This window comes from Sus scrofa, chromosome 7 (assembly GCF_000003025.6).
Source record: "Sus scrofa isolate TJ Tabasco breed Duroc chromosome 7, Sscrofa11.1, whole genome shotgun sequence".
NCBI classification, from domain to species: Eukaryota; Metazoa; Chordata; class Mammalia; order Artiodactyla; family Suidae; genus Sus; species Sus scrofa.
In genome coordinates, this window is record NC_010449.5 from 17,619,015 (window position 1) to 17,627,966 (window position 8,952).

The following is an 8,952-nucleotide window of genomic DNA, read 5'->3' on the forward strand; positions in this document are numbered from 1 at the left end:
ACCTTAAAAGAAGTAAGTTGAGAATCCTAAAGCCAGCTGAGCACCCTGTGATAGAAAGCCCCAAGTTGAAAATAAAATTGACTTTGTATTAGAGACAAATTGTATACCTTTCTTATACATTTATTAAATTTCTAGGCCTTGTGTTAAAAACCTAGATACAGATTGTTTTGCTCTTTTAAAGTATTTTTCTGACAGATTCCTTAATAAAAGTCCAAAGAATGAAAAATTTCACACTGGGGGCGGTCGATATATTCTTGGACTTAATTTACATGACTCATCTGAAGAGAAAAAGACCTGGACAGTTGAAAAATGCTCTTTTCAGATGAAGTAGAAGTCCATATCTTTTCTCATTCAGATGAAGTAGAAGTCCTGTTTAGTATTTAAGTTAGTTCTGGAAGTATACCTGAGGCGTAAAATTGTTAAAAGCCTTAGAAATGTTGATAGCTTTGGTATTTCCAAAACTCTTTATTTTTTCCTGTAGTTAGTATGAATTGATAAAAAATCATCTTATAAAAAGAAATTCATCCTAATGTTACTGCCACTACTCAAATGTGACTTCATAAAAATTAAATCACTTAACCTCTTCATCCCTATCAGCACTTGTCTTGAACAATTTTACATATGTGTGTGTGTATATATATGTATGTGTGCGAGTGTATAAATATACATGTATGTGTAATCCATATATATAAATCCATCCTGACATACACATACTGCATCTCTTAGGTCAAGTTTCTTGGCAAACAAAGAAAGATCTGCAGTAAGTTTCCAGGGGGAGTGTTCTTAAAAATACCAATTGTTGGCGAATGAAGGAAGTGTATTGGGCAGAGAGAGGACTTGAGTTGTGACATAGTCATAAGCTTTCAGCTAATCCTTTAGGAAGCTCTGGAGCTGGGACCTTCCTTTAGAGCTGTCCCAAATTGCAGCAAGAGGCCTTGCCTTTGAACCCAGCATCAACTGGCTATTGGTCATGGGCTATGCAATCTTGGGTGAAGCAGTTGTTTGTCTGAAGGCAATTCCCAGAGAGAAACTCAACTCTGAATCACCAACATAAGGCCCCCTGGCTGCTTCAGTCCTCAAGGGGTAACTGGGAACTGCTTCCTACTATCCGCTTTGTAAAATCATTTCATTCCCACCTAGAAAGGGCTTCTCCAGTCTCCTGGTTGATGTCCTTCACTTTGGAAACATATAAGAAAAGTCAAAGGTGAGTCTTGTGTTTCTGGGCTGAGCTATGGGAGACATAACAGATGGGGAAAGATGCAGTTTTGGGGAGATGAATGTATTGAAGGTCTTGGTGATATCAAAGACTGTTGGAATTGGGATATTAGAAGATGTGAGATGGTGGTCAGAAGCAGAATTCATAAAATTAAGGTTTTGGGTTGTTGAGTTTAAATTTTTAATCGTAGGATTTTCATTATGAGAATGAGTGGCTGATGTAGTCTGGAGGACATGATTTGGGGGGAGTCAAAGTCAAGGAAGAGACTAAGGAATAGGAAGGATCATCTACATGGATATTGAAATCATCAAGAATGTTGACAAGAATAGGCTTGTAGAGAATGGCATCTGACCAACAATAAATATTTAAAAGAAATGAGGAGAGGTGTTGTGATTGCAAAAAGCATGTATGTTGTCAGATTCAAAGCTGGGGTTCTAGGAAGGAAGAGAAATATCCAGGTGGTGATATGTTGTGAAAGGGACATCAGACCCAGTGACATAAGAGCTATCATAGCAAAAATAACCACCTCTTGAGGGTGCTCCAGAGAAGGCCATGTGTTAGGTGGTGCTTGGTTTTGAAAATCAGTTTTTGGGTAGAGGAAGAATATGACATTCAGAGAAGGGGCTGAGATAATCGAGAATGTTGCTGAAGTGCCCCGTGTTTCAGTGGAAGACTTTAAAAAATCAGGAAGGAACAGGAGATGCAGCCAAAAGAGGTACGTAAAAAGCCATATAGCAGTGAAGGTAACAGAATAAGGCATGACCTGGGAGTCTTGGGCTTCTTGTGTCACTGATATAAATAGGGATTAAAGTCCTAATGGTCTCAAGGAAGAAAGTAATGGTGAAGTTGTAGGCATTGGAGAGGAAGAGTGAGATTTTGGCAGGAGCCAACAGAGATCTGGAGCCCCTGCTAACATAGAATTGGCGTCAGTGGGAGGGGGCACATTTTGGATTGATCTGTTGTAACATCTTTCTTTTCTATATATCGGGTTTAGAAAGAAAGTAGAGTGTGGACATAAAATAATGAAGCTGTGCATCATTCCTCTAGTTTCCTGCAAAGTCTACACATGATGACCACGTTGATCTTTCTAAAACTCTGACTTTGTGATGTAATTTTCTAACTTAAAACTTTCATTACTATCCTCTTTTAACCTGTGTGATATTCCTAGTGCCTTCACTTTATATATAAGACTTTTTCTAAAATGTCTCACAACTACTTTTCATTTCTCATTCTTGTGTGTTACGATTTATCTATTTTTATTGAATATCTACTTAGTACAAGTGGTGAATATTCACTGCCCTTGCCCTCTGAATAATAGTCTTTTCGTTGCCCTATTTTTTGAAATGACATCTCACTTGAGACCACTGTTCCTGAGCTCCCCCTCCTCCTATCACCCGCTGAAGAAGTGTTACACATACTCGAATTTGAGACTCACTTAAGGTGGTTTTCTGCCACAACCTCTCTCCCATTCCTCTATGTGTATTTGTAATTTACTTATGCTTTAATGGCCAGCTCCATTTTGGCCTCCTTTCCAGAGAATATTCTAATCACAGAAATGTCCTAATTTCTAAATATAGCATAATGTTTTCATTGCCAAAACAAAGCCTGACACTAAATATTTCTCATTAAATATCTGTTGTTGAGCAAATGGCACCTGTTCATACATTTTTATAATACACTCTAGGAAAACTGAATTAAAGCAGCCAACAGGAATATGTCTGTCCATGTTCTTCTTTCATTCAAAACGTACTTGTTGAGAAGCTATTACGAGTCAGATATTGTTTTTGCCATCTGGTTTCTTTTAAGCCAAGGTGTATTCTGGTTTTCTACCTGACAGACATTTTTCTGAAAGTCTTTTAAAATTCATTTCAATGAAAATTAGAATTGACATATTCCTCCAAGTAACATTATTAAGACATGTTTAACATTTACACAACAGCACATTTCCATTTGGAGGTGGACCTAATTAAAAATGTCCTGTTCATTGCTGCTGTATCAGTTACTACACATTTAGTGGCTTAGATAATGCAGATTGATTGTTGTACAATTCTGTCACCCAGAAATCTGAGGTGGGTCGTCATGGCTGAAATCAAGGTTTCATCTGGCCTTTCTGGAGGATCTAAAGGATAATCCTTTTACTTGCCTTTTCCAGCTTCTAGAACCCACCCACTTTCCTTGGCTTAAGGCCCCTTTTCCTGTTCAGCCTGCCTTTGTCCATATTTAAGGAACTTGTCCACCTGCTTTATCCATCATAATTTCTCTGTTTCAAGTCAGTTGATTAGTAACTTTGTTACAGGACAACCTTAATTCATCTTTGTCATGTAACCTAATATACTCACAGGTTTCTGAGATTAGAATGTGGATACTTTTGGGGGCAGTTCTTCTGCCTCCCTCATGCCCTTTTGGAAATGAGCCATCAGTTATCATCCTCTTGGAGGTGCCCAGGCTTCTGAAGGTTTGGTGTTGGGCTGCTCCTCCATCAACCTTGATCCCTCTGCATTTAGAGGTGGGGATGCAGATGAAAAAGTTGCCCACCAGCCAGTACTCACTTATAATCATGGTGGATTGAATATTTTGTGGACATGAAACACTAAATATTTAGTCTTGTAGGTCCTGTTTAGGGAAACCTATAGTCCTATCATAGAATTAAAGACTCTGTCTAGATAGAAGAACTAAATAGAATTAAGCAAAAAGAGTGCTTGAGGAAATTATACGAAAAGAAGAAAATGGTAAGCCTGGCAGTGAGACATTTTGGTGTTTTAGTTTATTTACTAGAAACCATTCATTCTCTCTTAATCAAAAACGAATGGTGGAGTTGCCTAACGGTCTAGTGGCTAAGGATCTGACATTGTCACTGCTGTGGCTCAGGTCATTGCTGTGGCCCAGGTTCAATCCCTGGCCTAGGAACCTCTGGATGCCGCAAGCATGGCAATAAATAAATAAATAATAGCAATTTTGTCAAGATGGATAGAGCTAGGCATTTATTTGAAATTAGGAATTCTACGCATGTATGATGCTATACACATGTCAAAAGAGGCTTTTGTGTTGGCTGGCTCTGTCAAGCCTTGAGTCATATGTCCCCAAATTTTTAAAAACTGAAAAGAAAATTCACTGAAAGATTGAAATGAAGGAGACTCCCAGGTCAGGAAAACTAACTTCATATAAAAGATGCTATGAAGCAGACAATCATTGGTATTTTTTTTAATTAAATGAAATTTCTCTCCAGAGAAAAAGGTAGTTGGAGGCTTCTTTTAGTAAAATAGAAATGGAATATCGAACATGAACATCAAGTTGGAAATTTAGTACATGTACTCTATACATAATTAGCTAAAATCTATTAAGATTAATGCGTATGCTATTGAAATGAAAATTGTGTTTAAAGTAATTTGGAAGCTTTGTGGCCAGTTTAATATAAGGATGGTCTAACTATATGGTTCTTTGCTAGATGTACAAATCAAGGTTGGGGAAGCTATTTTCCCGTCAGTATTTTTATCATGCCAGAAAAGAGAAAGTTATACACACATAAAATTTTCACTACAACTTTATTTCCTTTGGCTTTTTGCTTTACAGACATTTTCCCTTATTGTTTCTTTCCAAAATCCCGTTTATGAGACCTTTTTTTTCCAATCTGCATTAAAAAGTTAATTGAACCAAATACCTTTTAAGATTCTTACTTAAGACTTTACTCATTGTGTTCATCAACTACTAGGGATATAGGTGTTTTTTAATTACAGAATTCTTTTCCAAATTGTGCTTGCCTTTAGTAATTAACTTAAAGGTATGCTTTGAGAAAACCTATCTTAGCATTTCCAAGATTACTGACCTTCATTTCACTTTGGAAAACATAGGTTAATTTGAAGCTTGTGGCTTTGTGGGATTGAAATGCAGACATGAGATCTGTAAGGAAAGCATCTATATCTCAGTCTGTTTATGCGACGTGTTCATTTTTACCAGCTTGAACACAGTTTGACCCATTCTCCTTGCCCTGGCAGCAGTTCTAGTGTTCATAAAGTTGATTGTGATCTTAACACACTGTTCTTATTTCTGACAGTATTTTCAGTTTTAACATCTTCAAGAGCACATTCTTTTCCCTGTCCTATCGTATTGAGTCCTATGAGGAATGGAAACACGACGCTCACCACCTGGATTTTGTTCCTTCACGACAGGCCCATAAAATCGTGGAGCTGGAGGAAGCCTTAGGGTTTGTGGAGTCCTGGGAGCTATCTGGGACTCTGCCTCGGTCCTTACCTCACTCTGCTCTGGGAAAGGGAGTGGCTGCTTTAAACATGAATTGCAGTGTAACTCTGCCCAGCTGAGGCTTTCAGGGGTGTCCAGGGGAAACCTGCCTGGATTTCTGCCAGTCACATCTGTTCTCTGGGCTTATAGGTGGGTTTCTCTGTCGTTCCATAAGAATGCAGCTTCCTTTTCAGTTCCATAAGAAAGGAAGTCCTACCAGGTATTGACAACCTCATGCAGGTCATTTACATGTTGTGATTAATACTTATCAGAAATAGAATAGTATTATAAATGTGGTACTCCAACTTTTGGTCAAGATCATGTGCATTTTCATCCAGCTTTTCCCCCAAAATGGTATCAAGGGTAGATAAAATATGAAAGGAGAAAATGAAATGGAGTCAAGGCTTAGAAGATATGATACTTACTCCATGGACCAGAAGTGAGGTAGAGATATGCAAGAGTGAGGAGGAGGAGAGAAGAGTCTCTTGGAATCTAGATCCAGAAGCAGGCAGTAGGCTTGGGAAGTTCTGCCCATGTGGAGCCTTCAGGGTTTCCCAGGTGATCTCACAGGTGGAAGCCAGGACCCAAGAGGGGCTTTGGCCCTCAAAGAGCAACTTATCCCCACCCTGAATTTATGTAAAAGGGTGGAATAAACTGGTGTCTTTGGTTCTAGATAATAGAGCTGATCTAGAGGACCAGGAATTAAAAAAGGTCAACAGCTGATTCAATAGCAGGTCCTAAAGTATTCACAATCTCCTTGCAACACAGAGGCTTCAACCCATCATTTTAACATCTACTTCTGGAATGAGATGAGAATGGGCAGAGATAATTTAAAAAATAATAGCAAGCAACAGAACCAAGAATTCAGCAAGAAGTGAAATAGAATAAGGATATAAAAGATTGAGACAACAGAGTTGGAAGGCTTGATCTTACAAGCTTGACCCAATATATATGTGATAATCACAACACCCTTAAAGAGTATCAAATCCTTTTAAAGTGCACATAGAAAGTTTGCAAATATTGGCCACATAATCAATCATGAAGAATGTCTCCACACATTGCAATGAATAGGTATCTAAGGCTGTAAATTTCACAATGGAATGTTTTCTTTATCTTTGTATTCTTACTTTACTCAATAAAGTAAACTATCTTGTGGGGCTCTTGTTTCTTGTAGCTGAGGGATAGTTCAAAGTTATTGTAAGGGGTGTAACTAAAGAATTAAAAGTATGAGAGTGGATTGATCAGTGGTGGGATCTGAAGCAGGGAGATCCACTTAGAAAGCAGTTGAATGAATCCAGTTCCAGGTAAATAAGGATTTATACCCCAGGTGGTGGGAGAAAGGTGGCTTAGTATCGCCTTAGAAAAACTGGCTTGAATCACACAAGCTTCTGTCGACTTGGAGTTTCATTGATAACTTATTATAGCTCTCTCAGCTTCATTTGCCTCATGGGTAGAATAAAGTTCACAGACCCTCCTTTGCAGGGTGGCTGTGAGGACCGGAGATAATATGTGTGGATACCTTTGCAGTTCCTGGTGTCAGACTGGTGGTCCTGGGAATGGAAAGTTAGGGATGTATGATGCTTCTAGGGGAAATGGACTTGATAAATGACTATTTTTGAAGCCCAAAAAATTAAGCTGCAGGAACCTGATATTTGAATAAAATATTTAAATAAAAATTAAATACAGATGTTTTCTACATAGTTCCAAACATTTATCTGTTCATAAATGTTTATATAATTAACTTACTGCTTTTTTTAGCTTTTATTCACACGTTTGGAATCATGTCAATAGCCCACAGCCTACAAATCAACCTTGCAGTTATGTGATTCCTGTTTTGACCACCGCTAAGATTTTTTTAATACATGAAAATAAATATGATGCATCTAAAATTTAAAATCTAAGTATTTAGGGTTTTACCATTTTCAAACTGTACTCAGTGCACAAATCAGCCTCAGGTCCCTTTATAATTGGCACATGCACTTTTCCTTGAATCCAATGTAAATTTAACTAAATTGTAACTCACTTCACTATTAATAAAACAGAGCTTATTTTATAGTATATTCAATATTTTGTAATAACCGATAAAGGAAAATAATCTGAAAAAATAGTTTTATGTGTATACATAACTGACCTTGCTGTATACATGAAACTAATACAGCATTGTAAATAAACTCTAGCTCAATAAAAAATTTATGTATGTTATGTATATATATAGAGAGAGAGTGAGAGTGCTTTATCTGAAGTCCAATCTTTATGTTATTTTCAGTGTTTTAAGTAATTAGAATTATTCTTTTAAGAAATATAAAAATTATGAATGCTTTAAATCATTAGTCACTTTTTAAATTAAAAAAATGGAAAAATTAAGATATTGACGTTTAAAATCCTTTTCTTATTGAAATAGCTTTATGTTTTATCTACCTTATACATGGTCTAAACAGAGATGTTTATTTTTAATTGAAAGCCATGAGGGGAAAAATTATGAACCAAAAGCAGAAAACACAAGATATATACAATACTACATATTAAAAGTATATCTATGCATGTTAATATTATGCATCGCTAAAGTGGGGAGACCAAAAGCAGATGTAGAACCACTCAAATAAGCAATAAATATACATGTTAGATAGAGAGGTATGGAAGAAGGACTTAAAGATCTATCTCGGGCGGTAGTGGCATGGACTGGAAGTTTGAGATTAGCAGATACAAACTATTACATTTAGAATGGATAAGCAATTGAGTTCCTACTCTATAGCACGGGTAACTATACAATCTCTTGGGATAGAACACAATGAAAGATAATATGAGAAAAGGAATGCATATATGTGTGTCAATTTGATACATTGCAAAAATTGCCATGACATTGTACATCAACTCTAATTTTTAAAAACTGAATTAAATTAAATATTTATCTCAAAAAATACAAAATAGAGAACTTTGCAACCCTTATGAAAAAGGAAACAGAGACACACTTAGATGTAACTTTCTTTAATGTGACTTTAAGTCCCATATATACTATACTTCCTTTCTCACTTAAAGATCTCTGTATCTGTATTGACCACCATCCTTTACAGATGCAGAAGGCATAATGTTGTTTCTCTGTTTCAGGAAATTCCAATTGGCTGCTTCTTTCAATTGTGTCACCTTACTTCTGATTATAAATTATTCCAGAAATGTTTATTTTTTCTAGTATCTCCAAGATCTTCTAGAAACCTGTGTTTTGAGATACATTGATACCCCCCAGTAGCTGCCATCTATACTGTTTTGCCTTCTTTCCATTATAAAATGTTTCGGGGAGTTTAGTACACCTGCAACTTTCATTTTTTCCATGTTGCATCACTTGTAAATTCCACCCTCCAACTAAGCATATTTCTTGGTGACCAAGAATCCAACTGACAAGTCCAGTGGCCTTTGTAAAGTCTCTCCTTTGTTTTCTTCTTCCTTGTAGTAGTATAATTACCTCTCCTTTTGTCTAAGATCTCTTCATCTAGGTTTTGGGCTGT